Source organism: Parasteatoda tepidariorum, chromosome 9, assembly GCF_043381705.1.
Source record: "Parasteatoda tepidariorum isolate YZ-2023 chromosome 9, CAS_Ptep_4.0, whole genome shotgun sequence".
Taxonomy (NCBI): domain Eukaryota; kingdom Metazoa; phylum Arthropoda; class Arachnida; order Araneae; family Theridiidae; genus Parasteatoda; species Parasteatoda tepidariorum.
The window spans coordinates 40,117,093-40,143,246 of NC_092212.1; the positions used below are offsets into that span (position 1 = coordinate 40,117,093).

At 30.0% G+C, this 26,154-nt stretch overlaps 2 protein-coding genes across 2 annotated transcripts in view; one reads left to right on the forward strand and one right to left on the reverse strand.

Moving 5' to 3' along the window:
* LOC107454330 (alpha-tocopherol transfer protein-like) overlaps window positions 1–5,730 on the reverse strand; it is a 62,815-nt gene extending 57,085 nt beyond the window's left edge. The window contains exon 1 of the mRNA XM_016071516.4: window positions 5,517–5,730. The gene's annotated coding sequence lies outside the window, so the exon portion shown is untranslated. The remainder of the gene's footprint in view (window positions 1–5,516) is intronic.
* Window positions 5,731–8,815: 3,085 nt separating this feature from the next.
* The window catches only part of LOC107454284 (NFX1-type zinc finger-containing protein 1), a 31,233-nt gene continuing 13,894 nt past the window's right edge, over window positions 8,816–26,154 (forward strand). The window contains exon 1 of the mRNA XM_071185591.1: window positions 8,816–8,955. The gene's annotated coding sequence lies outside the window, so the exon portion shown is untranslated. The remainder of the gene's footprint in view (window positions 8,956–26,154) is intronic.

Consider the following 26,154-nt stretch of genomic DNA (forward strand, 5'->3'; position numbering starts at 1 on the left):
TATTCAATCGATTATTAAATTTCTACGCCATTAAACAGCCGTAAATTTTTAAAATTCTCCACCTTACAAAATAACAATTATTTTTTTCCTTCGTCTTCTTTTCTTTCTTTCCTTTTTTTTCTTCTTTTTCTTGTGGTGTTAAATGAAATGGACTCTTCCTAATGCTTTCTCACCGGGTTTTTTTAGGGGGGGGGGGCGATTCTAATGATTTTCTTTTTTTCATGATTCAATTTTTCCCTACCTTTACCCTATTTGTTTTTTCTCTATTCCTCTTTTTTCTTCGCTTACCTTTCTTGTATTAATATTATTTTAATTACATTATTAATTCTTTTTACAATTTATTTTTATTGAATAAACAAGATCCACGCAAAAACAAATGGACGGAAAAAATTTAAAAGTATTATCCAGATGTATTATCCAGTATTATTCTTAGGGTATATTAATATTAAAACTACTTATAATGGTTGTATTTTTAATTCACATCGAAAATAATTTCTTTCCAGTATTGCATTTAAATAACATTTAAAAAAAAAAGAAAAAAAACACACAATATTCCCTTTTTTTTTATTTATTTATTACTAATTATTATTACATGATTAGAAATAATCTAACCAATCATGAGTTCATTTTCAATTGTATATTACGTATGAAAATATACCCTTTTCAATTTAAAAAAAGTTAATAAATTTTAATTGTTACTGACATCATTTTTTAACTTTTTGACATCATTTTTTTTTACCTTTCGGACACAACTATAAATATCATTTATGAGAAAAATATTTATTCATTAACTAAACGAAATTTATTCAATTAATGGTAAGAGAAAATAGTTCATATAAGAAGTACACAATTTATTATTAATAAATAACTTGCATTATATTTCATTACATATTTCAAAGACAAAAAAAAGCTCATCTTAATCATAAATTAATATTACTTAACATCCTAATCTCAAATGAACACTATCTCCTTCATAAATAAGCATAATTTATCTTCGAAAATGTTTCATTACTCCTCCTTCGTACACATATATCTGAATTATTTATCAAATAGAACAAAGAGCAACAAACGATATTTTAGAAAAGTTCGTTGAACACTAGAAATTAACCTTGGGAACAAAAAACACAAGGCTCAAACTTTCACTAAAAGGGGGGAGAAACAAAAAATAACTATTTAATCAAGGGAATTAAAACAAAAAGTCGTCGCCCCCACTGCAGCTAAGGCCAGTGGCGGCCAAGGGCAGGCGTAGGGGTCATCGCACCCCGACAACAGTGAGGTCATCCCAATGTCGATACCTGCTAAATGAAGGTCGAGATGATTCTATTCTGAGGTCAATTTGGTAGTGGTAAGTCCCCATGGAGGCTGCTGTTACAAAATATGAGGCCTATGCGACCTCCAATTTTGTTTTTGGAGGCTGAAGAAACCGCGGTGGCATTGATCTTAGGCAGATGAGCCTGAATTTATTTGCAGGTGAAAGACCGGGTAAACGCACCTGAGCGATTTTTGCGTCGACACTTCAAGAATAATTCGTTTTGGGTGACGTGTTGATGTTCTCTGTTTTAAAGCTTATCAAATTCATTGAACGCCCGTGACCGCTGTTATTTGCTCTAATGCTCCTAATGATAAGGTGTATTGATCTATCGTTTTCAGGGCCGTAACTGCAGGATCCAGGATTTTCATTCTGAATGACAACGTAATTATCAAGTGTTATCTTCTAAATTAGGCATTAACGTCAATGTAGATACTAATAAATGTCATTCAATTTAACACGGAAATTTAAAGAATGATAATTCGGGACCGTTTAAATATTACGTGTCTTAGGCAATTTTGGACTCTCCCACTTGCCCTTGTCAGCAAAAATAAATAAATTACAAAACCCCTCTTTCCATACTAGTAGCATTTTGCTTAAATTTTGACTTTTACTGAAGTGATCTAATTTAAGGATAAATTTGCATGAAACAAAACTAATACTTCAATTCGTTCAACGAAATTTTGAATCGAATATTTATTAGAAATTTTTTGTTTTCCTTCTATGGTTCAAATATGTTGGTCTAATTAACTCCTTGAAGAAATATTTTTCCCACTATTTCTTCCCCCAAATTTTACTTCGATTTCAAATTTATAAGTTTTCTAAGCATAATTTTTTATTACATTTTTTTTTTTTGCATTTTGAATAATACAAGATGATTTTAATGTCTTACGTAGAACTGTGGTGGCTCAGGAGATAGAGCATTCGCCTCCCGAAAAGGTGAAGCAGGTTCGAATCCCAGCAATGGCTGCTCGATACAAATTTCACCTCCGACTCGCACCGACCACAGTGCTGACGTAAAATATCCTCGGTGGTAGACGAATCATGGGTTAGAGTCCCTTTGCCGTCAGGCTAACCAAGGGAAGTTTTCCTCCCCATGTAACGCAAATGCGGTTTAGTTCCATCTAAAAGTCCCACACGAAGTCAAATTTCTCTCAATACTTGATCCAAAAGTTCCCTTGTCTTCTGGATTGGGTTCAAAATTACAATGCTACGGAGTTAAACATTGGCAATCGTAAAGTCAAAAATTGGGTCAGCCGTACAACGACGGTTATATAAAAAAAAAACTTATGTAAGTTCGAATACCAACGGTGGCTGGTCGATACGAGTTCTGCTGCCAGCTCGTAACAATCACAGTGCTGACGTAAAAACATCCTTAGTGGTAGACGGATGATGGGGGAGAATACCCTTGCTGTCCGGCTAACCGTGGGAGATTGTCGAGGTTTTTCTCTCCATGTAACGCAAATGCGGGTTAGTTCCATCTAAAGATTCTTCACAAAGGCGAGATCCAAAATTTCCCTTGTTTTCTGGGTTGGGTTCAAATTTACAAAGCTACGAAGTTGAACATAGGTAGTTGTAAGCTCAAAATTGGGTTTCAACACAGGTTATAAAATAAAATGTCTTTAAGTAAGTATTGCTCATACCCTTCTTTCCCCTCCTCTTCAGCAAAAATAATCAAATTATAAGCCCCTCTCCCGTGAGGTGTTTACGTAATATTTTAATGGTATATTTAAACCCATCTTATTCGAGTTTTATTCATAGATACCTTTATTATAATAAAAATATATTTTTTTTACTTATTTGTTTATGAGCGTTGATTTTAAGAAGAACTATGTGGAGATGCTAGACTATGTTGCCAACTAATCCTTATTATTTCTAATTGTGAGAAGAGAAAGAAAAAAAATATATATATGGAAATTAATATGTTCAAACTGGATCCTACCATGTGATTTTCCGGCCAATAAAAATGTACCGACAATGATGGAAAACTATGACACCATCATCAGATTTCTGCATATAGTTAGAAATAAAGACAAGGAGATCATAATTGGGTTCCTGCACTTCAAGAAGAGGATCACGGATACCCGCATGTGTAACCTATGACGTCAGCACCAGCTGATTGTTTATATTCAAAATGGCGTCTTAAAGTTGAGATAAGTTTCTCCACATAAGTTAGAATGCTAATTAACGTTAAATTAATTAAATAAAGCACCGCATTGCACATCAAATTTGTTAAAATATAATCCTTTATAGTCTGCGTCTTTTTCTTAACTTAGATTTATTAATTTTTTATGTATTTTATTGTAATCGTGATATATTTTTGTTTTGTGTACCTGGCAAACTTCGATGCATAATAAAATTTTTTATGTTCTACATGGCTTCGTACCTGTCCTTGTGTTAAGTGAGAAATATATAGTTAAGGAACTGAAAAATTTGTGAAAGAATATAGAATGTGTCACTTAAAAGAATTAATACTTCACAGACTTGGCTTACTCGAAATAGAATGAGTGGAAAGAACAGTCGCTAACGTAAACAAATGCTACGTTTTAAAAGCCAATCAGGATCGAGATACCCATTCTACGTCACTTACAGGCATCCCATTAGTTAAAAATTTAAATTTTATGAATAGCAAAACTAAAATATATTGACAAAACACTACTTTTTCTGCATGCATAGTTTGTTTCGCCATTTTGCGTCGATTCAAATACTTTTTTGTTTATGGAATTGATTTCTGAACCTTAGTCAAATAATCGCTTCATTTTGATATTTCTTCCCAGGAAATCATCAAATTAAGTTGACGTAATTTTCAGTAAACGCACTTTTGCGAGTCAAGTAACTCCCATAGCAATTAAAATATTTAATAAAAGATGCAAATTGACACTTAAATCGCAATTATCTTTTTTATGTTGCAGTACGTAAATATTTTGATTCTCAAAGGAAAAAAAAAAACTTTTTTTGGCAAATTTTAAATTGAATGTCTAAAATTAAGTAACTCAATGACTCAGATTACCCCCCTCCCTCCCTCCCTTTTCTCTCTGATTTTTAATATATTACAATTCCACTTCGTATCAATAAATTATTACCCTTAAAGATCAATAATAATCTAGAAGGAACATAATAAAATTAAAAGGACTAAAATTAACATTATGTGCGCTAATATGGAGAGAGGAGATAAAATATATTAATCGCGATTAAGTTCGAAAAAGTGCACAAATGTAATCAAAAAATATTTTCATGCACTAAAAATTTTATTCTTTATTTATTTTTTTTACAAAAGATCGTTAATCGCAAAAATCGTTAATCGAAATCCTCTGTTGACGAATTCTAAATTTGCAAAAATTTTGTGTGACTCACAAGTAAAGAATTTATAAATGTGAAATTTAACTCAATACCAAAATTTTTTCTTTCAATTTTTCAGTTTTAATATCTCTTTTAAATTAACAGTATACTTTAGCATTTCACCGGCAAAAGAAATTTCGGTTATTTTATCTATTTATTTTTTTTTTTTTTTTTAAAAAAACGTCATATTTCAAGGTGGTNAAAAAAAAAAAAAAAAAAACAGCTGAATTTACTTGCACTTATTAAGTTTCCATCACCTGCGCCGATGAAATTGAAAAGTACCAAATTAACTTTTCTAAGAATTATTTTCATCAGAAATTTCTCTTCCCTTAAATGGGAAAATAAAGCAAACATAATGATGTTTGAATACACCCATTCCTATACAATTTATAGTTTTTGTTACCTAAATCAAAAAAATTTTATAAATTCCCATATAATAGGGCGCTGAAATTTACCGAAAGGGGAAAAAAATTGGAAAGAATAGCCCCCGGGGGGGGGAGAGAACCACCATATTCCCAACAAAAATACATAATCACTGAATAAATATCTTGGTTAGTACATCCTCGAATTTTACAAATCAAGGGGGAGAGGCTCGAAACGCGGAATTATCAGGGGGAGGGCAAGTTTTAATCTGCGAAATAAAGAAGAAATGTCGAAATTTATAAATAAATTGTACCAATTAAATCGAAAAAAATTACTGAATTTATTTACAATTTAAAAAAGCGGCAGAATTTAATTCCAGTCTGAGTACAACGAAAAAATATAAATAATAATATATAACGGAACACGCACAACACCCCCTCAAGGTAGACTCTCCAACAAATAAAAAGGGAGCATGCTTCTATCTACGTCATGGGCTTCTACTTACATCAGACCTGACGTACGGATGACGTCATCTACAGGAGGGAAAATCACGTTTCCCATCGTGGGAGAAGGATGAGGATCTCTCCTTGAAATTGAGGATGCGGAGTAAAAAGTAGTGAAAGGGTTACGTTTGAACTCTGAATGCGGAAGCAATGACCTCCATTGAACGCGAAACGTGGAGTCGTTCATGCGCGCGCATTCTAGGGTGCGCATTACCTCCACTACAAGTGAAAGTGGACGAATTCATTTGAACGATCTTAACAATGGTTAGAGGGGATATTGATTCCATCAGATTTGTACTTCTCCACCTTTCGCCCCTTCTTTGAACTCGTCTGCTTTTCACACCTGTTGATCAGTCGTTTTACCGTTATCACTCACGTCACGTGATATCGCAGATTATTTCCTTTTCTCTTTTCATTTTATTCAGAATCTGCTTATCTTATGACTGTTTTTTAAGATTTACATCCTGCATTAATTTATGTTTTAACAATTAATGTTGAATTACGTGTTTTAGTAATTTAATTTTTTTTCCAATTCGTGTTCGATTGAATATTTTTATTTTCATTCAATTAATTTTGCCTCCGTTGCTCCGTTTATTAGATTTGATTTACGTTTTTATTTAACCTCATTTATTTTCTTTTGCATTTCATGCAATTTGAGATTTTTTTTAAATTTTTTGATTGAATATTTTGATTTTCATTTAATTATTTTTGCCTCCGTTGCTCCGTTTATTAGATGTACGTTTTTATTTAATCTCATTTATTTTCTTTAGCACTTCATGCAATTTGAGATTTTTTTAAAATTTTTTGATTGAATATTTTGATTTTCATTTAGTTATATTTGCCTCCGTTGCTCCGTTTATTAGATATACGTTTTTACTTTATCTAATTTATTTTCTTTTGCACTTCATGCAATTTGAGATATTTTGATTGAATATTTTTATTTTCATTTCATTATTTTTGGCTCCGTTTATTAGATATACGTTTTTATTTAATCGCATTTATTTTCTTTTGCACTTCATGCAATTTGAGATTTTTTTTAAAAAATTTCTTTAACTTGTTGCCATTATTTAATGTATCGATAATTAACGACTGTCACTTTAAAATTCTAATTTAAGCCTTTTTTTTTTTTTAAACTGCCATATTTTAATGTAATTTAAAATTTTTGCAATTTTTATCTATTTCAGAGATTTTTTTTTAACATATTTTCCATTTTAAATTTTTTACTTTATTTTCGACAAATTTCATATGAATTAAATTCATATGAAATTTGTCAATTTTCATCACTAAGTAATTTTTTATTCGATGAATGATATTTCAGCCGATTTTTATTTTGGATAACGTAACTTATTAGTTTTATTATTATTTTGTGTATTAATAAATATTAACTGAATTGTCTGGGACACTACATTTTTCTTCTTTCCAAAACTTGGGTTAAAATATCTCAGAAATCAGTTATTTATTGATACCTTGCTCAATTTTTAGTTCTATGCTGAAAAAAATCTTGCCTCGATTGTTACTTTATTCTTCTATAAAAGCACTATTATAAAAAAAAGTATTAGGATTCATTTAAAATATGGTTATAAAGCAACATTTTACTATTATTAAGAAAGATATATCGGTCGTAAAATTAAAAAAAAAAATAGACTAAATTTTTTAACTTATTTAAAAGTGTTGTGCTAGTTTATTAATCGCATTTTTTATTGTTTTTCCAATTGGATTTTTTTTTTCGAAAAAAAATTAACTTTGTACATTTTGTAGTTAAACATTGTATTTTACTTAATTCATTTTTCTAATTAAATAAAGTAGGATACAATGTTTAAAAATGTTCTTTTTGTCCTTGTAAATCTTTTTAATTGTTAAGTTTTTTGAAGCAATAATTATTTATATCCTATTTAAATAAAAATAAGAGAAAATCATGATTTAAAAAAATGTAATAACAAAAAAAATCACATGTTAACTTGCGTTCCCAAAAGCATTTTTCCACACTTTTATAAAATTCCCCTATTTCCGATATATTTGTAACAAAACAAAATATTGCCTACAGTCGCAGTATTTATATTTATTACCTATCAGGTCTTACAAAAAACTTAACTCCAGTAGTACTGTTATTATTTTTCTTGCTATCAGTACCTTTTTAAAATACAGTAAATTGTATTATTGTTGAAGACATTGCTTTTATACAAATAAAATTTTTTGAAACATTAGGCTAAAAAAACGTTTGGATAAAATATATAGTTATATATCTTGAGACTGTAATAAAATTGTTAGTAAATTATTAAATTGAAATACAGAAAATCAAAGCCTAACTTGTATAAAAGCAAAATTTCCAGCATTTTTCCAAAATGGCGTCAGCGTCTGCCGATATATACCATCTCCTTTTCGACAGATAGTGATGTCATTTTCGACCAAAAGCGTGATCACTTGGAAATTTAGTCGCTCGTTATGTAACTATAGACTAATACCATCCCGCTAGAATCAAGGTTTTCGAATATATAATTTTTATAAATATTTTTTACATTAAATTTTAATCAATTTTTAATGAATTAATGAACAAGAAACAAAATTGGAAAAAAAAAATCGCATTTTGAATCAGTACGACAACAAAAACTCGACTTTGAATGAAATGGCGAAAAGGTAATTCAATCGGTTCTAGGAAAAAAAGGTACCGGAAAAAAAGGTTCCGGAAAAAAAGGTACCTGGAAAAAAAGGTCCCCGGAAAAAAAGGTATCTGTATAGGGAAAATTCAGTAGGGGAAAATATTTGAAATGAGAAGATTAGATTGAAGCGCTTTTTGCTGTTCCGTGCATGGTTTTTTAACTTTTGTTTCTTATTTATTCTAAGGAAATAAAAAAAATTTAAAATAGAAAATAACACATTTTCCACTTAAAAAAATTACAAAAAAAAGTAAAACATTATTGAAAAATTTAAATAGTATCTTTCCGCTTTAAAAAATAATCAAAGAATAATAAATGAATGAAATAAAATTTTTAAAAAAAACGTAATACAACCAGCCCCTAAGTCTTCCCTTCCCTTACCTCAATGATCTAATCTGAATTATTACAGATAAAAAGAATATTCATTGAAACAGCGAGAAGCATTCATGCTGCCTAGAAAGCGAGAGGGGAAATATCCCTACAGATTTTCCCTATGGAGGTACCTTTTTTTCCAGGTACCCTTTTTTCCGTACCTTTTTTTCCAGGGACTTTTTTAACCGGGACCTTTTTTTCCGTACCTTTTTTCCCGGGACCTTTTTTTTCCGTCTACCAATTCAATCTCATCTCCTCATTTCAAATATTTTTCCCCCTCACAAGTACCTTTTTTACCGGGACCTTTTATTGGCGATCGAAATGGGCTGCAGGTGGCGTAGAGCAGAACTCTTTTCCTATGGCAACACTCAGAATGCTTTCCCCATTAGCGTGTGGAAAGTCATAGAGGAAGGAAGTACGTTAGTTTCTCTCTTGATTTTCATATAGATTAAAATCTTTTAACTTGAAAAACTATATGGAACTGAAAACTACATTAAACATAGTTCTAAAGAAAAGTATCATGGAAATTTTAAAAAATATTTTTATTAAATAAAAAGGAAAAATATTAAGAAAGGGGAAAATATCGTAGTACATTCCTATACAACTGAAAAGAGGAGGAGAGGGAAGGGAGAAGGGCTATAGGCATGAAACCGGTCTCTCCCCAGATGGCGTATTCGAGTGTTGCGATCGCCAATTCCAAGGACCTATTTTTTCCTAGATTCTGGGAAACAGCTCTGAGGAATATCCGAAGACATCACAATTTTGATCTGGAACGGTTCCCCCACTTATATAACCCCAACTACGCACGTAGTTGAGCACTTTACGGTAGAACAGTATAACGAGGACTAATGCCGCCCACCCTCGGTCTCCACGGACAGTGGTCACCCACCTACTTTTTGACTGCTGCCAGTGATGCTTCATTTCGGTGATCTACTGGAATAACAAAAAAACAAAAAAAAATTAAAATCAACAAAAAAAAAATTAAAATTTTGAAATAATTTTTACCAATGGCTGACCAAGACAAGTTAACATATTTAAATTGTAATTATGTAAATAAAAAATGATCAGCTACCATACCCCCCTATGCTTTCTATGCACAAAACATTTTAAAACAAGGACAACATTAACAATTTGAAACATTTTATGTGACCCACGGCGTAGAGCGGTTTATCTGTAGCTTGGCCAAAGAATACCTAAAGAGGCCTTTTCATTTCAATTCTAACCTTCAGTAAGGATAGGTTCGAAAAGGGACGAAATATATTGCACCTCCAAAACCCGTTCTACTGTCTCCCCTACATTTTTTGTGGGGGTGCGTGTGTGTAACCCGAAACTAATCGACTAACCACTGTCGCAGAAGGGGGATTGCAACCTGCGGGGGTCAACTAGCTTTCAAAAGATATCAGAAGAAACTCACNTATCCGAAGACATCACAATTTTGATCTGGAACGGTTCCCCCACTTTGGTAACCCCAACTACGCACGTAGTTGAGCACTTTACGGTAGAACAGTAAGTATAACGAGGACTGATGCCGCCCACCCTCGGTCTCCACGGACAGTGGTTACCCACCTACTTTTTGACCGCTGCCAGTGATGCTTCATTTCGGTGATCTACTGGAAACCGTGTCTTATGATCAGTCCTTTGTGGGACACTTGTTACCAGGTTTTAAAATTAATTATTAAATTCAACAGCAGATGGTGTAAAAAATATGTGTAAAAAAATGTTTTAAAAACAGTATTGGCAACAACAAAGCGGACAAAATTAATCGACGTGTATAAAAATATTTCTGTTGGAATAGCAGCAAAAAGCATTGTTTAATTTTTTTCAGCTGGGAGCTCCATCTGACGACAAATTTCCTAACTAATTTTGAAATTTGATGAGAATCATTATCTCGTTCCCTAAGCAAAACGCAATGAATAGTACACATCGGTTTTTATTAAAACAACTTATCATTGATACTCAATATCTTAAATATATTTAATGTTTTTAAATGTATACTAAGTTTAAAGGCATGAAAATTTATGTTACTAATATCGAAAAAGATATAGTAGTATCAATACATGTAATTTTCAACAAAAAAAAAAGTTAAAATTTTGAAATAATTTTTACCAATGGCTGACCAAGACAAGTTAACATATTTTAATTGTAATTATGTAAATAAAAAAGGATCAGCCACCATACCCCCCTATGCTTTCTATGTACAAAACATTTTAAAACAGGGACAACATTAACATTTTGAAACATTTTATGTGACCCACGGCGTAGAGCGGTTTATCTGTAGCATGCAAAAACTCACTGAAGAAAATAAAAAAATTAAAAAAAAAAACAAAAACAATTGTGTGATCTTTATGAATTGCCAAAATCGATTTTTTAAAAAAAAACCTGTCTCATATGTAAGAGTACCAAAAAGCACACTGATAAACACTAGTACAGAATGCAACGATGCTGTAAAACTGCGCTCATTTCGTCTTTTAGGATAAGACCCAATGTTTTGAGTGGAATTTTATCTTACGAACATTAAAAAAAATCAAAATATCGCTCATTTTTAACAGATGTGTGCCTAAAGAAGTTAATTTTATCATCATCTTCATGAACCACAATAGCAATGCAAATGCTCAAGTTTAGAAAGATTCTAAAAACTGATTATAAAATAATTATTTAGAATTAAACGCTTCAAATTATTCACTATTTTTAAACTTTACCTATCTGATTGAACCTTCGATTGTAACGTATATTTGCTATAAAAACCCTAGTATGTACTCTAATTTTATTTATTGCATTAATTTTTAAAGATCCCTGTTCAAACTCGCGTTTTAATTTTGATAATTGCATAAAAAAATCCCGTAATTGGCAAATAAATTAAAAAAAATTCCCATTATATTTTTTAGCATACTGAAAAAAAGTGGAATTGCCACATATATTTTTATTTTATTTCAGATAATGGCAATTTTATTCCTGAAAAAAAAAAGAAAAAAAAACGTCCAACCCCACATTTTTCCGCTGATTATTTTGAACACGATTTTGCAGAGGTATCTGCGCCATTTTTAAGTTGCAATGAATTTCCTTAACTGCCACCTATTAAAAACAATTCAGAATTTTTTTTCTTTTTAACCCTCAACGCACATCGATCAGACCAATATAAAGAGGGAAAAAATGAGCGAAAAAAAGCACTGGTAAACAAAAACCGCTTATTTTGGAATAAATTAAAAATATTAACAACAATGATACAGTGATTCATTTTTATACAATTTTCAAACAAAAAATTTTGCTGCAAAAGTACTACTATAGGTTATCGTAGGGAGTGCAATAAGAATGGAATTCAGAAGATTTTTGGAGCTTTTTAGTTTCAACTAAAAGAGCACAGGGAAAAAAAAGCATATCATAAGCTTTATATAAATGTAATGACCAATAGATTCGATAAGTTGAACCCAAATTTAATTTAATTAAATAATTATTCCCCTCGACCGATCGGTATGGGAACTGATCTTGCATCAGAAAGGTTCTGAGTTCGAATCCCGGGAAGGGCAAGGATGTTCTTTCATTCTCCGCACTATCTGTCTGGCATTAGAAAAAAGAAAAAACTTTTTGTATTGTGATATGATAGTATACAAATAATGCTTTTTCAACCAGTTAGCTTTTAGAAATTGTATTAAATTGAAATACTTCATATTGTTGGTATTTTTAACTTATTAAAATATTAAGCCTCTGAGAGACTATTGTTAATTGATACTTTATTTTTAATATGGCAAACATGTATTATATAATTGCATTAAAAACCTGTAAAGTACTTACCTTTCAGTCAATTTCAAATTAAATTTTGTGTCTAAATTATTTTTTTTCAGCAATGTCTAATAATTATTTGAATTTGGGTTCATCGGTCCAAATCAAATCGGACGATACATTTATACAATAGTTAATGAGGTGATCTTCTTTTCTTTCGCTGTTAAGTTGGGTGCTTCTTCCGCCACCGGCATTCGAATATTTGAATAAAAAAAATTTATTAAATTCTGGTTTAACAACCCGAGTCACATTGGTTGTTAATTCAAAAAGACAATTAGGTTGTTTTTTTTCGGAGATTTTTTCTCCCCACATGATGTGTCATTTCCTCTGTTGAAAGAAAAAAAAGCAATGGAAAAATAAAAAAAGATGTAGTAGAAAATGGTTGCCACAATAACATGTAACTGTGTGGGGATTACTGTAGAAGGAATTTTATTAGAGGAGAGAAGAATATATTTGTCAAAACTCAGAACTTTTTGCACACACTGTTTGGATTCAAGGTTTGGATTAAAGACAAAAAAAAATTCAAAAAAAAATAAAAAACTCGTCTGACGGACGATATGAGTAAAAAAAAAAAAAAATCAAAATTACGATGGCTCAAATCAAATCGGACGATACAGTTTTCCACCACCAGCATTCGACTATTTGAATAACAAAAAATTATATTATATTCTGGCTTAACTACCCGAGTCAAATCGGTTGTTAATTCAGGGCAATAATTTTTTTTTTTCCAGAGATTTTTTCTCCTCACATAAAGTGCCCTTTTCTCTGTTGAAAAAAAAAATGCAATGGAAAAATAAAAAAGATGTAATAGAAAGTGGTTACCACAGTAAAATGAAACTGTTAGGATTACTGTAGAAGGAATTTTATTAGGAGAAAAGAAATTTATAAAAACTCAGAACTTTTTGCACTCACTGTTTTGTTTCAAGGTTTTGATCTTTGTCAACCAAAAAAAACTCGTCTGGCGGACCACCGCCGGCATTCGAGTATTTGAATAAAAAAAAAAATATTAAATTCTGCCTTAACAGCCTGAGTCGAATTCGGTTGTTAATTCAAAAATACAATTAGGTTTTTTTTTCTCCTTTTTTTTCGGAGATTTTTTCTCCCTAGATGCGCCATTTTCTCTGTTGAAAAAAATATGCAATGGAAAAATATAAAAAAGATGTAATAGAAAATGGTTACCGCAGTAAAATGTAACTGGGTGGTAAAAGAGTATATTTATAATAAGTAAAAACTTTTTGCACACACTGTTTTGTTTCAAGGTAAGGTTTTGATTTATGTAAAAAACAAAAACAAAAACTTGTCTGGCGGACGGTATAAGTTAAAGAACATCAAAATTATGAAATTTACGCTCTCTTGCCCTTTTAATAACTTCATTTTGAATGCCGGTGGTGCGATGATGATAAATAGTCTATTTCACTATAAACGAAAAGCAAAATAAGGCAATGTGCCAAAAAAAAAGAATAGAACAAAGGATTTTGTAAAGAGAGGACGTTACAGTACGCTTGCAGGTCACTGAATGCCAGACGAAAGTTAAAAAGGTCATCAAATCAAGGATTGAGGTCACCGAAGGGCAGAAAAAGACTAGAAATTGCACGAGCTTTGACATAAAGGACGGTGCCCTACTATACGGAATATTCGATATTAGGACATTCCATGTCCTTACACTTTTTATTATCGTTTTATTTTTATCTCCATTTCCTTTGTGTTTCGAGCCGTTGACTCAAAATTCTAACATTTTTTTCTCACGCAACAGCGAATTCGAAACAAAAGTGATAAGATTTTTTTTTTTTCGTATATTACAGAGTAATAGTAAAATTAAAGAGACAAAAAGTTCAAAATTGAGCTATCAATTTTGGCACTTTAATATAATATATTACTAATGAAAAAAAAATTTTGAAATATAAATTTTTTATTAGTTTTTTAAAATTCTATTTTAGCGTTCACTAGCAAGTGATAAGAAATAGTTGTCAAGCCGCTTTTCTTAAAATCTATCCTGGAGCATTTACGTCTTTTTTTTTTTTTTTTTCTGAATTACAGGGCCGTGTATCCGTGTATCATTTATCGTACAGGCTTAGGAGCCGTTCATAAATGACGTCTGGCTCTTGGAAGTTTACCTGATAAAAAATTTTCAAAACTAATGGAAAACAAATCTTTTTTTTAAAAATCTTTTTTAATCATTTTCATCAACACACATAATCAATGTTATTGTAATTCTCACAAATGTAAAAAAAAACTCATAGTTGTAGTTTATAAGTGACAAGGGAGGAAAGGGGTATATGGTGAAGTGTGACACTTTAAAACTAAGGGACGGAATGGGATCAGAGATATTCAGAAAAAAAGTGTGCCTCATTCGCGAATTTTTCCGAACATAAATTTCGAAAAATAGACAATTATTATTTTTAAAGTTTCAAATTTACTCATTTCAGCAATTTTTTTTTCTTCAAAATTGCAATTATATTAAAATTTCAAATTATTTTTCTAAAAAAGTTACGTTTTAAAATGGTTGAATGTTCAACCAATAATCAGTTCTTGATTACAATACATTAATTTAATTCCGAAGGACATAGATGAGGGCTCTCGGGTACTTACAAAGAAAAAGAAACCCTTACGGTGCCCTTTGGGTATCCTTAAGAAAAAGAAATTAGATATTCGATTTGTTCTTAACGTAGTGTTGTGAGCAATCTCTATGATGAAACGTAAAAATGAAGAAGGGGCCGTGAACTTTATACAAAAAAATAAAATAAAAAGAGCATTATATTAACCAACGTTTTTATAAATAATAATGTTAAAAAAATATTGTTTGATATCACAAAACAATTACCATTATATATTGTTAATGTACTCGTTGTAAAATATTAAAAATAAACTAAGTAAAATAAAAATTTATTTTCGAATATTTTTCCAGCATACTGGCATATTTTTGAATATTTTGATTTGTTTTGCGAACTGAAAAAGATGAAGAAATAGAGATAAAAAATTAAAAAAACTTGAAGTAATAGAACAAGAAAGAGTTAGTAGTTTACAAAGAAGAAAAAAATATTTAGTTAATTGTATCGAAACCTGACCTTGTGATTCTGTATGCTTTATGATTAAACTCAACCGCGTTTCTCTTGTAACCATTGTGTTTTGCTAAGGTCGCTCTCATTTTATATTTATCCAGGACAAATAAACAGTTGAATTACTTAATCTCTATGAATTATCAACCAGGAACGATTTTTTGTCACATCGTCCTAATAAACTCGCATTTGACAATGATTCGCGAACTACCGGAATTTTACAGGGTATAGAAAAACGGGGTTGAGAGCGATTAAAAAGGGTCCTTTCCGCGTATTCGGCCCGATCTCGACCCAAACTGACCCCGATTCAACGCAAAGCTGCTCTCTGTCACCTACATACGGCTAAAATGTTCACCTTTTGTAAAATGTTCCGCGTTTTCTCATTTGGAGGCCGATTCGAGGCCCGCGTAACTAGGATAGGAAACCCCCTGTCCGCTGCCATAGTAAGTTTTTTGATATTGATCCAGGTAAAAAGTGACCTGGTTCCGATGAAATGGTTGTTGAACGAAGACGTCTTAGAAAAACTTTCAAAAAGAATAATAGCTGAACCTATTTCCTTAAATCTGAAAACGAAAGCATCAATAAAATGAAGGAGAAAGTTAAAAGGGGAACATTTTTTGAGGAACAAAGAGAATTCTCTTCGGTCTCACCTCACTTACTAAGACGAAGAGTCAAAATTCGGTTAAGTAGGGTAAAATGGCACTGTGTCAGTGGAATATCTTTGAAGAATAAAGTGTTCCGTTTTATCGTTTGGTTTTGTGTTATATATTTTTATCCGTATTTTTTTAAAAATCGTTTGGATGAATAGCCTGAATTTAATCGTCTGAAATCTTTTAAAATACAGTGCTTGATTTGTTACTAAATAATATTTATATATTAATAACAGATATTTTTTAATTCTTCATTTTTTTGAAAACAAATAAAAAAATTTAAAAAAAAAAAACTATATATATTTTTATACTTATTTTTTGAAACTAAATAAAAAGTTTTATTTAACAAAGAAGAGGTTTTTATTCTATCACACAAATTCATCGTAAATTCTTTGTAAAGTATCAGATGAATGAGAAAATATTATGGGGACCGGAAAGTAAAGTCGTTTCGGCGCATTAAATAGTCCTAAAAACCAATTCCTTTTTTTTCCGATTCATTTTCGATCGGGCATTGAAAGGTTGTTACCAACGAGGGTGATTAAGAATACTGATAACAAATATCAAATGCACCGAGACAATATTAATTTCCGCTCTCCCTAATAGAATCAGATGTTTTTTGGAATCACTTTAAAAACATGTTTATTTAATAACATGATATTTGTTGAATAAAAATTCCTATTCATTGAATAAACAAATTTGAAAATTGCAGAATTTGATTAGAAACTTTTCTGCAAAAACTGCTCTTTTAACTCTCTGACTTCTTATAGAATCAAGGCAGAACTAAGACTTAATTCGAGGCATTAAGAAAAAAATTAAGGCACATAAAAATAAAATTAGCACTACTTGTTTATTACAAAAATAAATGCCATTTTTTTCATTAAGCAAGGAGAAGTTTTGTCACTTGCTTGAAGAAGGATTTATTTGTGTACAAACTACATTATTTAAGATTGCTATCATTTAAAATAATTTTCTAACTGAATTTTAAAATGTTAGAGACATCTGCTTCTCTTTAAGACTTTGCTAGTTTATATTTTTAAAAAAAAATCTTACAAAGATCCTTTTAAACAAAACGTCTCACAGATTTCGGTTTCAAAAATGATTCTTAATTTTATTCCATTTTGTTACAATAAAAAAAAAAGGAAAATTGCATGTATAAAGGAATATTTTATTTGAAAAATAATAATTCAAAATCCGAAAAAATTCAATGCAGCATCTCAATAAATAAAAAATAATAAGGGTAAAATAGATACGATAAAAACATAAATGAAAAGAATGTGAAACAAAAAAAATCTCTTCTGATGTCATGCAAATTTATTTTTTAAGCAAAATTATTTTATTGTTGCGCAATAAAAATTCCAGAGCTGCCAAGATTTTTATCCAATTCATGGCTGATGATATTCAATAAAACATTAATGAACTATTACTCAAATAATAATGAAGTTAATCAATAAAGTTGTATCAAATTCAGCGGAAATTTTATTGTCTAAACTTTTGTGAACAAACATTGAAAATCGAAAGAACTATACCCGTGCCCGCTAATTTTTTTATTTATTTATTTCAAAAAAAAAAAAAAAAATTAGTTATAATTTTTTAATTTTATTTTTTGCATTTGAATTTAAAAAATTAAAAAAAAATAAAATGCTTTTACTTAGTGCTGACATCTTTAGGAGTCGACTAAAGATAACAATAATTCATTTCCAATGAGGCTCTAAAGTCATTTAAGAAAAGAAAAAACATTATATTGGCTAATAAAATCCTAACATATAGTTTCCACTCTCTCTCTCTTTCTCTTCTTTTATGAATACTTCAATTTTGTAAGTAATATTAAAGGAGAAATGTAAATTCACAAAATTTTAATAGTGGTGTCATCTCTTGAAATAAAATGGAACTTGTAATGAAATTAGCAAGCATTACGTTTCTACTTTTTCGATAAAAACCATAGGTAAAAATTATTGTTAAATATTAAATTAAAGAGTAACTAGTAAATTTTAACTATTATTCATTTATTTTTTAATATTTGTTAATTATCGAAGTGTAAAAATAAAGAATGAAATTTCTTTTATTTTTTTAAATATGCATATTACTAAACCTGTATTGAGATCATACAGTGCTGCCATCTCTGATTGCGTAAAGCCCGTGGTTCAAGTGAGATAACGCTTAATTTCAACTTTTTTCAACTAAGTAATAAAAGCTTTCAATGAATAAAAAGAAAAACACATACATAAACCATTGCTAAAATTTTATTTTATTCATTGACTTCCCTTTCTCAAGTTTCGAAAGAAATTTTTTTAAAAAAAAAAAATGTGATTAGAGCTGCCATCTCTAAACATTTTCTCTGATCATATTATTTATATTCAACTACAATAAATATTATGCATGATTCCTTTAGAGAATGTCAAATATAAATCGGCAAAAATGGAGGTTTATCATTTTGTTTCGAAATAATTAAAAGTTTCGTTTTTAGAATTTACTTTGAAACTAAATTTTTTAAATGAAAATACGAGTTTGATAAGATAGTGCAATATTAAAAAGAAAATTAAAAAAACGGAGCATATTATCCTTTTTTTAAAATAAAAAAAAAAATACAATTTTCCTCAAATTCTTATATTTAAATTTAAAATTCAATATACAAAAAAATAAATATGATAAATTGAATATATTTTCCAACTGAATATGATAAAGCATTTTTTTTAATAAAGACAAATTATAATGTTTTTTCGGAAAATGCTAATAGAAATTTTAAATAGTGCTGCCATCTCTTAAAATTTAATATTAACAGATTTAAAAAATATTTCTTACTTCTCTCGGAAAGTACAATACAAATTTACGTAACGCACTTTTTAAAAGGAAATAAATTATTAACAAAATTTAAAAATCTATTAGAACAGAGGAATAAAACCTTTAGTTTTATTCCTTTTTTTAAAATAAAATTTTCCTCAAATCTATAAATTTAAATTTAATATTCCAATGTCGAAAAAAAATTATAAATTGAATACATTTACCTACTGAATATGATTAAGAATTTATTTTTAATAGAGACTTATTATTTTCGAAATAAAAATGTTTAAATGAATGCATATGTATTTTCAATGCAAATTAGTTTACATAAATAAAATTCGATTGCACCGTAAATACGTATTTTCCATTCTGATTCAACAAGTACAATTATATATATATATANCACACAAGTCTGCAATATATATATTTATCCTTTTCACAGTTATTTTGTTGGATTATTTTATTTTGTTTGCTTTCTTCTCCAACTAAATTATACAGCTCTTGATGAATGAAAAGAGTAGAATAGGAAGTTATTGCTGCGTAAAATCTGAGAGAATATGCACTCGAAATACATCGTAAATCTAGTTTCATATTTGGTAAAGATTTTAATAACTAAAAATTTCGAATTCATATTTTTAAATTGGGGAAATGGTGATATAAGATGAACTTTTTTTATTTTACGGTTTTAGAATTTTAAAATTATTTTCAATAAGAAATACTTTCAATAATACGAAATACTTTCAATAAGGATGAGAATGTTTTTAAATTTTAGATTTAATTATAATTTAAACTGCATAAAAAATTAGGAGGAAAATTTAACACCTAATTGAATTATAAGAATAAAATATGTAAATTGGTTTGAAATTTTGAGAAAAATCTAATGAAACAGCAAACATAATTTATATAATACACCATGACTAATAAAGTTTTAATTACAGTAAATGTATAGCTAATACGCTCTTCTTGTTTGTTTGTTTTTTCAAAAATTTTTGAAATAGCGTATAATATTGTTTCTTTTAATTGATAAACATACTTTTCTTGCTGTTAAAAAATCTTACAAAAAATTATAAAAATGGATACACACAGGAGTTTATAATACTAAAATATCATTTATTGAGTAAATGTTTAAAGAATTGTCTTAGAGCCAGGCAGGATAGCCTTGTTGGTAGGGCACTGGACCCTTGTCCAAGATGTCGAGGGTTCGATCCCCACCGGGCGAAGACTCCCCATGTTGTAAATGGTGACTGATGCACGGGGAGATGTTGATTTCCTAATTGCTGTCCCCGATAAGTAACCGAAGAAGAGTTTCTTAAAATATTACAATTGGTTTCAAAATTATGTAAATGATGAGACAGATAAACTGCACTAAATTAAAATAAGAAGAATCCCTAGAAACACTTTTACGTTGGCCCTAGTTGGTCTCATAATTGGCTCAATATGGGTTCTATATGTGCATGCACCGAGGAACCAATATTGAGATGTCTAAATTGCTCCCATATAGGGCCAATATTGGCCTATATACGATTAATATACGGCCTATATTGACTGAATAATGAATATAAAATATCGGGTGAATCTGTCAACTCGATATAGGGCCGATATTGGTTGTAAAGTAGCATTAAAATATCAGGTGAATCGGACAATTCTATAACTGCCCTTTGAACACTTATTGAGTCAAGATTCGTGAATATTGGTTCAATGAGAGCCCAAGTTATTTTGCTCTCAGGGATATTACAAAAATTTTAAGAGCAAAATGTTCTGTGCCTAATTATTATTCTTTATTGTTAAAAATTGATTTTTCAAAAAAATTTACGATGTTTTTATAGAGAAAATGACGAATGCTAATCTATCACGGAGATTGATTAGCAGTGCCTTCTAATAAAAATAAAAATTGAAAATTTTATTTTTTAAACTGTCGCTGTTTAGCATTGTGTATTAAGTAGTGTTGTTTAATAGAAATTCAAATTTTTTTTTTTTATTCTGCATAATGAACTCCTGTACATTATTAGAAATGCATTTTTCATTGTATAAAAAGTTCATGACAATATTTGGAAAACAGGAAAATTTTTTAAATTAACAATAAAGAAACTTACCTAATTAGTAAGTTTGAAGAACATTTCGCGCAATAAAAGAAGATATTTAAAAAAATAAAGCGAAGTTGTTTTGATTCCCTTTCATGACTATAAAAGATGTTGACATGACGACGATATCCTTAATTATTAAATAGACTTGTTTCAAAGCTTAAAATTGTGATATGTTTTTATAACATTTTTAGTGATAGCTCGATTACTTTCGAAATGCTAAGGTGAAAATGTACTTTCGTTAATGCAATTTAGATGTTGTTGCTCATTTACGTCGCACTAGAGCTGCGCAATTGGCTATTGGCGACGAATTTAGGTGTAGAATTTTACATGGAGTAATACGTTTTTCAAAATGTTTAGTGAGCTGTGAGGCCATAAGGATAAGTTGTCAATTCTCAGTATTCCTTGCTTCTTTTTTTTATTTTTATTTTCTTCACTTCCTTTGTTGTTATTTTAGCCCTTATAACAAAATCGGTATGAAATAAAAATTGGATTGAAAATAAATGCTTTTATTGATAAAATAAAATATTGGGAAAGTATGAATAAAGGGGAGTTATAGTTTTTACAATACGCGTTTGTTGGTTTTTGTTGATCTTCTAGAGCTGTTGATCTTCAGTAAGTTTAGATCACGAACCTGCTACCTTCTCTGCCACAGGTAATCTCATTCTCAGAAAGCATGTAACCTTACCACAACCTTGTGTCGGAATTTTCTTTTTATTGTCACGAAAATGTTTGTACTAAAAACTTTTTTTCAATAAAGCAAAAGTATTGTAATTTCAAACCTTTCATCCTAAGAGGATTAAGAATTATTTTTTAAGGCTTTTTTTAGAAAGTAGGTCCATAATGACGTTTTAGTTGACGCCACACCAGCGATAAGATCAAATTGTCCTTTAAAATTTCGTGACAAGGTGAATTTTAGCTGAGCATACAAGACTTTGCGGAAATAAACCTTATTAATTACCTAGATTTAATATTATTTTAACCTTAAGACTAGCTTTAATTAATAAAGGTTTTTTTCACGCTTGAAAACTATAAGTCAACCTCGACTTAAGGTTTTTATATAGAAGGTTGTTTTCTAAGGTTTTGGATTAGGGTAATGTGAGTAGAATAGAGCAGATTGTCACAGATCTCGTTTTAAGTATAGAAAGTTTACACGTAAACCTCATTACAAACATTTTTAGGCTTACATTAAAAGGTTTTTGCTTACTGGAAATAAACCTTATATTGCTATCTGGGATTCTTACCTTGTTCCAGTCTGTAAGTAGTTTCTGTTAGCTGACAAATTATTCAACTGGGCGTGTTTCTTCACGCATACATAAATCTGAAAAATCTTCAATGCAGTCGATGGCAATGTATGAATGAACTATTAGAAAAGAAATTCCAACTTGGGGGGCCTCTCTGGCCGAGCAGTATCGCCGGCAAAACGCTGTGCAAAGCGTGGAGGTAGCGGGTTTGAATACCGCCGTAACCCTGGATGTATTCGTCGTGATATCCTTCTCTGAATTGTTCTATCTGTCTTTCTACTTGACAAAGGATTATAAGCCTAAATTGAGCACACAAGTCTGCAAATGTATGTAATTTCAGTAAAGCAATAAACCAACTTGGATACGTATAAGACACAAATGTTGCTTATCACTTGGCTTGAATTAATATGAGGTATAGCCTGACTGGTAAGGCGTTAGGCTAATGTCAAAAGGTCAAGAGTTCAATTTCCGCCGGTCGAAGACTCCTCATATACAAAATGGTGACTGGTGCACATTAAATCTGTCGGGATTGGAGTGTGAATGTGTCCCCCCTATAAAACGAGATGAGACATATGTATATTGCCTCCGCATTATCCCCAAGGATGTTTCTCAGAGCGTCACAAATAGTCGATTGTGCAGCTCTAGTGGGACGTAAATAAAAGCCCCGTACCGTACCGCACCTGAATTAATATATATATTTCCGCCTTTTAATATAAATGGTGACCTAATAGAGAATTTCATGTAACAAAAACACATACGGCTTTATATATAACGAGTGAACATTTGCAACACATTGAGCAATATAAAGTGTATGTGCACAGTGAGTAAAAGTATTTTGAAAACCTTTGACCCAATAAATTGATTTTTAAGTACAATCTTAAGGAATTTAAGGGTAATGAATGCGCTTAAATCCACTTCTGCTAGCCGCAGAGAAGAGTGAAACGGTAATGAGTTTTTCGAGGGTAAATTGCACGGTGATCAGAAGTTCATAAACCATAATCAGTAAAAATGCCCTTTTAACCTTTACCTCTTTGGTATGACCATGGAGTGTAGAGCATGACCTTTGGCCAAGGGCATGACCTTCGTTTTTGCGGATAAATAACTGTGGTTATAGCTTGCATGGAATAATCAGTTTTCATAAATGTTTCTTGAGATCAGCAGAAATAGGCATCCGGAAGCCTAACCATGGAAACATGATCCATGAGCACAATAAATAGTNATACTCTTAATATCAAAATGACATACTTTTATTTAAAAACAAATAATAAACATAGCAAAGAAAACATTCATTTTTATTGTTACATTTATAAATATCTAAAAATTCGAAAACATTTTCGCCTAATTTCTTTTTTAAACACAAATCTCCTCTTTTCCAGTGGCTGTTTACGAAATAAATGTAAACACAATCCATCAATGAACCAATTGTTTCATCACACCAAGTACGAGATTACGCGAGAACACAGACAGGCGTGCACAAAATTATTGAAATTTTTATTTTAATTCACAATAAACGCGATAACTTCCCAAATTCTTGCAACCATGATTGATAGTCAACAGCCAATCACAATGCGAAAAGCCCATTGATCCGACGTTATCATTTCCTTGTTGCCATTCTGTAGTAGAAACTATGGTTTAAAATTAGTTACCAATTCCTTAAAAGATAGAGACCCATGGAATAATCAGTTTTCATAAATGTTTCTTGAGATCAGCAGAAATAGGCATCCGGAAGTCTAACCATGGAAACATGATCCATGAGCACAATAAATAGTAAACAATCTACAATCATTAAGCAAACAGATTTCATGTGATTATTATCCTCACAATAAGAATTACTTTTAGATAATTCTTCACATTTTTTTGGGAAGTGTACAGAAAAATGTCATCGAAAGGTAAAATAGGAGTTGTAGGAAGGTAAGTTTTTCAACTCTAAATCCATCAAAATATATAAAGTGTAAATTGCAATTTGTTCGGTCAAATATAGGGATTTAGGGGATATACTAGGTTATTATTATTGACAGTTTTTACCGTGACTAAAGCTTGTTATCTAGTGCATCAATTTTGTTCACTTTCCAAAATAAAATAATGAAAAACAACTTAGAGTACTAAGTATGAACCTGTAAAAAAATTAAACGAGGAAACATTTATTTATCGACAGTGTTCCAATGCCAACAAAAATTACATTATGATTTTATATTTTAATTTCAAATACATAAAGATTAAGTTTAATTGTCACTTGATAATGTTCCTATGATTAAAAAATATGATCATATGATCTTTACCTTTAAAATAGAGTAATTTAACTGATTAAAACTGAAATAGGATCATATACTATGAGCAATAAATAGCATTTCTGAGTAAATGTCATTCCAAATAATATCAGTACTGATGATCTTAACTATAGTTGGTTAGTATATTTTTTTAAACTTATGTTTATAAAATCCTATCATTGTTAATTGCAAATATAATTTTTCTAGATATCACATTATTAAAGTGTGTTTCAAAAAGTAAAAATGTGTAGGGTAACCAAAACATATATTCTGTGGATAAATTAAATGTGCTAAGAAGATTGTATGGCAGTTTTGAATTGGTACATAAGTTTTTGTAAAATTAATATGTATATTCTTCATTTATGACTTTAAATTTGAAAGACTCGTATCTGTGTCGGCATAAATATTCTCAATCTGGTTAAAAAAGATGAAACTGGTAGCCAAACTATTACTTTAGCAGTTTATTTGTGAGGAGGATAATAATAGTATGCTTTATTTAATTCACCACTGCTAAATTCAAAATAAAAAGACATAGTTACACTTAGAGCTAACATTGATTAAAGTTAAAATAAAATAAGTTTGTTAAATTAGCCATGCCCACATTTTTTTCCCATCCTGATTTATGACTCTTTCGTCCCAAACATTTATGACTTACAAATGCATTTATGACTCTTTCGTCCCAAAGAGGTTAATATTTTATGCAAACACTGTTAGCTAATTGTTTATGTTTAAAATATAATCATTTTAGAACATTATTGTATATATCAACTAATTGGTGTTTAAATGTGTGTCTATTCTATTAGTGATATTCTATTTCTGTCCTGTAATAATACTTAATGGTGCTTATTAGAATGCTGTTTAATAAGTTTATTAAAGTTGTTTAAATTTGATAAATTAAAGCAATATATAAAATTTTAAACTTTTCTATTGTAACCATTATGGGTGCAATTAATAATAATGTTTTTCAATTACACACATAGAATATTACATATAAGTTTGTAAAAATTTAATTTTCTAATTTTAGACAATTTTGAATAATATCTAAGAATGTATAAAATAGTTTTGATCATTAAAGAATTTTTATGTCTAGTTAAATATTTTTAATAACAAAACATAACTGATTAATAAACATGACAAATAGTTAGCTAAAAATACCACATTTTTTAACAAACTACACTGCTGTAAAAAGTTAAGAGAATCTGCAGACTTGCTCGATTATCTCTAATGCTCGATTATCTAACTACTGGACTGACTTTAATGAAATTTGATTTGTACTTACATTGATACAATACAAAACCAATAACCATCCAACAATTGTAATAATACACATGCATGATCGTGCATAACACTAATTGGAGTCGGAAGGTATGAAACAGCGGTTGCAGAATAAACAAAAAAAAAATAAAATAAAGAGTTAAAAGGGGTTATGGTACCCTCTTACAGATATACAGGCCTGGTGACGTGATTTCATACTTGAAATAGGGCAGTTTATCATGTCCTGTGGCAATTTCATACCTTCCGACTGCAACAAGTGTTACACATGATCATGTTTGTGTATTACAATTGTTGAATGGTTATTTGTTTTGTATTGTATCAACTTATGTGCATATCAAATTTTATTAAAATTGGTCCAGTTGTTCTAAAGATAATTGACCAAGTCTACAAATTCTTTATATTTCTTGCACCAGTGTATTTTAACTGAAAATATTATTTGATTTATTAGTTAGATTTAAAAAGTTATGTAAAATGTTAAATTGTGAC